The sequence below is a fragment of the Aulonocara stuartgranti genome (genome assembly GCF_965226115.1).
Source record: "Aulonocara stuartgranti genome assembly, chromosome: 8".
Classification (NCBI taxonomy): domain Eukaryota; kingdom Metazoa; phylum Chordata; class Actinopteri; order Cichliformes; family Cichlidae; genus Aulonocara; species Aulonocara stuartgranti.
Window position 1 is genome coordinate 29,035,278 of NC_138959.1, and position 6,182 is coordinate 29,041,459.

The 6,182-nt window shown below is 46.2% G+C and overlaps 1 long non-coding RNA gene across 1 annotated transcript; it reads left to right on the forward strand.

Moving 5' to 3' along the window:
* Window positions 1–3,171: 3,171 nt before the first annotated feature.
* Window positions 3,172–4,122, forward strand: LOC309713479. The gene is made up of 2 exons (XR_014278591.1): window positions 3,172–3,277; window positions 3,865–4,122. It is a non-coding gene; the product is annotated as an uncharacterized lncRNA (long non-coding RNA).
* Window positions 4,123–6,182: the final 2,060 nt, after the last annotated feature.

Below are 6,182 nucleotides of genomic sequence, written 5' to 3' on the forward strand. Positions count from 1 at the left end.
ATCACAGGGAACATTGCCATCATCTTAACAGCTGAAAGACTGCAGTAGCTGGTTACAGTTAGATGCTGTTTTAGACTTCTTGTCTTGATGCATGCACAATCATCCAGGTATGGAAATCCCAAAAAGTTAATTCTGTTCATCTGTACGTAGCGTTTTAGTGGGAGAAAGCTTTCCTGACTCATCCAAGTGACTTCTTCAGTCTCAGCTGACCACAGGTTTCCCCAACCTTTAGACAGTACATTTACATAATGACTGAAGTCAAGTTATCTTTATTTATATAGCACATTTAAAAGACATCAAGTGTCGGCCAAAGTGCTCAACAGAGGGATAATATAATAAAAAGAATTAAAATAAGTAAAAGGAAAACATTATAGAAAACACTGTAAGACATCCATATGTTTGTAAAAAATATGTGTACAGGCAAATATGAACATACATATACAAAAATGTACACATTCACACACAATGACACATACGTGAACATAAAATACATGTATAACAATGGGCTGTGAGCTTTCCGCTCTTCAGGAACTCTCTCTGCAGGAGGGGGAGATACAGGAGAGGTGGAGGAAGATCTCAGCCTGGGCGTCCATTCAGAATCAGAGAATCAGAATCAGAAACTTTATTGTCATTGTCACGAGAACAACGAAATGAAGAATGGTCCCCGATCATTGCATCATCCCTAGCAATATCAAAATATAAATAAAATAATAATAATAATAAATAAAATTTATAATAAATAAAACAATAAAATTCAATAAATAAAATAGATAGAATACTTAAAATACTAATAAGATGTAACAGTAAAACATTTACATACGTTCCCACACACATGCTTCAGACCGTGCATAGATTAACACAAGAGTGGCGTGATGGACATTTTTTTGTAGTATTCAGATGTGTTATTGCAGTTGGATAACAGCTGTGTTTGAGTCTATTAGTCCTTGCTCTGATTGCCCTGTACCGTCTGCCTGAGGGCAACAGTTCGAACAGGGAGTGGCCAGGATGTGAGGTGTCTTTTATGATGTTTTGGGCCTTTTTAAAACAGTGGGCGTTGTGTAGAACTTCCAGTGTGGGGAGAGGGCAGCCAGTGATCTTTTGGGCGGTGTTAATGATCCCTTGGAGTGCTTTCCTCTGAGCCCCTGTGCAGCTAGTGTACTAGATGCATATGCAGTAAGTTAGAACACTCTCAATGGTGGCTCTGTAGAAGGACACCAGCAGTCTCTGTGTGATGTTATTCCTCCTGAGAATTCTCAGGAAGTACAGTCTCTGTTGGGCCTTTTTCAGCAGCTCGGAGGTGTTCACACTCCAGGAAAGGTTCTCCTCTATATTGACTCCCAGGAAGCGGAAGCTTGCCACCCTTTCTACACAGTCCCCATTTATGAATAGTGGTTGGATCTCTGCCTTTTTCCTTCTGAAATCTATTATGAGTTCTTTGGTTTTTGAAGTGTTGAGGAGGAGGTTATTGGCCTTACACCATGACGTCAGCTGCTCCACCTCGTCTCTGTACGTAGACTCGTCTCCCTTGGAAATGAGCCCCACCACTGTGGTGTCATCTGCAAATTTCACAAAGATGTTGCTGTGGTGGTGAGGAGTGCAGTCGTGTGTGTAGAGAGAGTAGAGCAGTGGACTGAGCACACAGCCCTGGGGTGAGCCAGTGCTGAGACTCAGGGCTGAGGATGTGTGATGGCCAACTCTGACTCTCTGTCTACGGCCCGAGAGGAAGCTGTTGATCCACATGCAGGTGCTGTATGGAAGCCCCAGGTCTTGTAGCTTGGCCACCAGTTTGTGTGGAAGGATGGTGTTAAAAGCTGAGCAGTAATCCACGAAGAGCATCCGCACATAGCTACCATGCTCTTCCAGGTGAGTTAATGCAGCATGGAGTGCTGTGGCTACAGCGTCTTCCGTGGACCGGTTTGCTCTGTAGGCAAACTGGTGTGGATCCAGGCTGCGGGGCAGGGCTGCTGTGATGTGTCTGCGGACCAGCTTCTCAAAGCATTTCATTACCACTGGGGTGAGTGCCACCGGTCTGTAGTCATTCAGGCCGGTGATGTGGGGCTTCTTACACAGCAAATTCAAAAGTGTTAAATGTTTGGTGTTAATAGTCTTCTTGCAAAAGTAGAGTTAATTTTACTCTAAGAGACGAGGTGGAGCAGCTGACGTCATGGTGTAAGGCCAATAACCTCCTCCTCAACACTTCAAAAACCAAAGAACTCATAATAGACTTCAGAAGGAAAAAGGCAGAGATCCAACCACTATTCATAAATGGGGACTGTGTAGAAAGGGTGGCAAGCTTCCGCTTCCTGGGAGTCAATATAGAGGAGAACCTTTCCTGGAGTGTGAACACCTCCGAGCTGCTGAAAAAGGCCCAACAGAGACTGTACTTCCTGAGAATTCTCAGGAGGAATAACATCACACAGAGACTGCTGGTGTCCTTCTACAGAGCCACCATTGAGAGTGTTCTAACTTACTGCATATGCATCTGGTACACTAGCTGCACAGGGGCTCAGAGGAAAGCACTCCAAGGGATCATTAACACCGCCCAAAAGATCACTGGCTGCCCTCTCCCCACACTGGAAGTTCTACACAACGCCCACTGTTTTAAAAAGGCCCAAAACATCATAAAAGACACCTCACATCCTGGCCACTCCCTGTTCGAACTGTTGCCCTCAGGCAGACGGTACAGGGCAATCAGAGCAAGGACTAATAGACTCAAACACAGCTGTTATCCAACTGCAATAACACATCTGAATACTACAAAAAAATGTCCATCACGCCACTCTTGTGTTAATCTATGCACGGTCTGAAGCATGTGTGTGGGAATGTATGTGAATGTTTTACTGTTATATCTTATTAGTATTTTAAGTATTCTATCTATTTTATTTATTGAATTTTATTGTTTTATTTATATTTTGATATTGCTAGGGATGATGCAATGATCGGGGACCATTCTTAATTTCGTTGTTCTCATGACAATGACAATAAAGTTTCTGATTCTGATGATTCTAAGCAGAGTCACATTCTTTTAATGTAACTCTGAGGTGTAAAATGATAGTAGTTAAAATCGAGTGTTAAAAATTAGTGTTTCTCTGTCAAATCTGGAGGTGTTACAATGGAAACATTAACTCTTGACCTCTTAACTCTGAACTCCTAGAGGGGCTATGCCACCAACAGAGTAAATTCACAGACTCCGCCCCCAGCACGGCTCCAATCGAAGCTGAAGTGAAGCCGTTTCAGAACATTTTGCTCTACATATTCGAGTTGTTTGCCATGCTTGGTAAGTCATTTTTTCAAATATTGTTTCAATTATTATTATGAGCTTTTACTTCTGTGGCTCTTTGGAGTTGAGACAAAGCTGTGTGGAAGGCAGTAGCCATGTTGCTCGGTGATAGCATAATATTCTGTTTTAGCTAGCTGAAAGGTATTGTTTGCAGGCAAATACCACAGCCTTGGAAAAAAAGCTTGCATGTGAATTTTCAGTCAAACTTTTGGTCAAATACACCTAAAACAATGTCTAGAATGTGAAATGTTGGTATAATGGTGCTACTTGAAGCCTGAAAACGATCGCCCATAAAAAAAAACGAGCAAACAGCAGTAGCAGACGTCCTGACTGGATTCCACGTTAGCATAGATCCCTCCAGAGTTTTGTGCACACGGTTTAGGTAAAAATGAAAAAGGTTGAGGTTTTACATTTAGTTCAGTATTACCTGTTGCCTGTGTCCTTGTCTTTTGGGAAAATACTTTACACAAGTAATGGCTCAAAGAGGATTCCTTTTTTTTTTTTTTTTACTGTGCTGCAATTGTTTACTGGATTATTTGTGCCGTTAATTAGTGTCAACTAATTTGTATTCAATCTCCGCACAGGATATGCTTGTGAAGATGGAATATGAGGGAGAGCAGAAGTGCGTTGAAGTTCCACAAAGGGATGAATGAAGGACATGCATATTGTATTGAAGAAATAAGTGATGAGAATGCTGTTTTTTGCATTTACCAGTTCGCCTATGTCAGACCTTTTGATAAACAAAATTCTAATGAAAGTGAGAACATGTATACTGTTACATCTTTCAGAAAATGTTTTGAAATTGTGGTGCACAGTTCAGAATAAATGTTTTTCAAAAACCATTGCATCTTTTTAGCAAATGTTTATTTCCAAAAGAAATTTCTAGAAGTTCAGAACAGTAAAATTCCTGCTTTTTAGAATGAATTAGAAGATAACTCTTACATAGTTAAACTAAAATACTCTTTGAGAGTTAATATATAAACTCTTAACACCCAGTGTTAAATTATCAACTCCAGACAGATTTGGTGTTTAACACTAAATCAGAGTTAACGTACCAACTCTCCAAAAAGAGTTAAATTAACACTCTCTGGTGTGGACCCATATAGACACTTTAAAAGTGTTGAAATCAAATCCGACAGTGTTAATTTGGACATGCTGGATTTGCTGTGTAGGCAAGGGGACTATGGTGGAGGACTTCAGGCAGAGTGGGACAGTCGCCTGTGCGAGGGATTTGTTGAAGATCCTGGTGAAGATCCCAGCCAGCTGTTCTGCACAATCCCTCAATATTCGACCTGGCACACCATCAGGACCCGCCGCCTTCCTCGGGTTAACAGCCTGCAGCATGCGCCTCACCTCGTGCTCTTCCAGGGTGAGGGTGGTGCTGCTATGGGTGGCGTGTTGCTGCTGTGGCTCCAATACCTCCGGTACCCTGGTCTCAAAGCGGGCGAAGAAGATATTCAGCTCCTCTGCCAGCTCCAGGTCACCGTCCGCAGCTCCGAGATTGATCTCATAATTATATAGTGTCTTATGTAGTCTGGAAGATGAGTGGATGGTGGGGTGGGTGCAGTTTTCTCTGTGGTGGGGTTGGGTGGACTGTCCCGGGCTCTGTGGGGCCGGGCGGCGCTGCTGCACTGGGCCCCGGTCTGGATGGGCCTGGGCCCCCTTTCCCTGGCGGGTCGCGGAGTATGGGGGTGCCTACTGGGGTCAGCGGGGGAGCTGGCCCCAGGGAAGGGTCACTTGCCCCTCCCTTCCTTCCCTCCCTATCTCCAGCTGCCTCCCTCTTCCCGCTCCACCACAACCACCCACACATGCAGGGCCTTGGAGTAGGGGTGTGTCACCAGGGTGCAGAGGAGGCTACCCCCCCTCTGTCCCCTTCTGGCTGCCCCTGCCTCAATTTTATCCCACAACTTAGACATTCACATTACTCACACTCTCATTACACATACATATAGGATCTTGGGGGTGGGCACGATGCACGGAGTCCAAAGTACCATCAGGGTGTACACCCCACCCCTGGCGTCGTTGCCCACCTCTCAATGTTAAATACACGTAGACATTGAGGGCTAGCAGGAGGGACCATGCGCTTACCTGCTGCTCTCTGGCAGGTAGCTCCATGCCCTCCTGGGTTTTAAATGCACCTTAGAACACACATGCATCAACACTACATATGAGCGGGCGGAGGGAGGTTTGGAGTCTTCTCTCACTAGGAGGAGGAGTTGGCTGTCCGACTGCGGTCTGGAGTGTGGGGCCTCCCTGCTGCTGCGGAGTCGGGGCAGTCTGCCTCCCCCCACCGCAGGGAAAAGGGTAACACTACCTGGGTCTGGGTGCAGTTCCCCCCTCCAGGGGCAAGGGTACCTAGACCCGGTTCGTAGAGTACGCTTGGGGAGTGTGATCGTGTGTACAGCGTCTCTTCATGTCTGTCTCCACGTTGGTTGAGTGTGGAGTAAGTGCATATGAGAGCATGAGGGTGGGAATGGATGTTTGTATCTGTGTGTGCCTGTATGTCTGTGTCTATATGTCAGGTTGGGTATCAGACGCCACCTCTCTGGGGACATCTCAGGCCCTCCAAGGTTTGGAGGCCTATCTCCCACCACCACCACTCCCCCTGCCAGTGGCGGACTCCCTCAGACATCGGTGCGTTGGTGGTTCTTTGTGTCCGGGGATGGGCGTCCAGGTACACACCGGCTCACTCCTTGGTGGCTGCTTGTTGGGGCCTGGAGCCTGGGGCTCGCTCGGGCCACTTCGGAGGTGGGGTGACCCCGGCCTCTCGGCCTGGGGCTCGGTCACTCAGGCACAGCTGGCTGCCGGCGGAGCTCACGGGCGCGTCACTGCAACTCCCCCTGGCTTCTGCTCCGCGGCTGCTGAGTGAGCCCTCATCTGGGACTCTCCTCAGCTCTTTCTG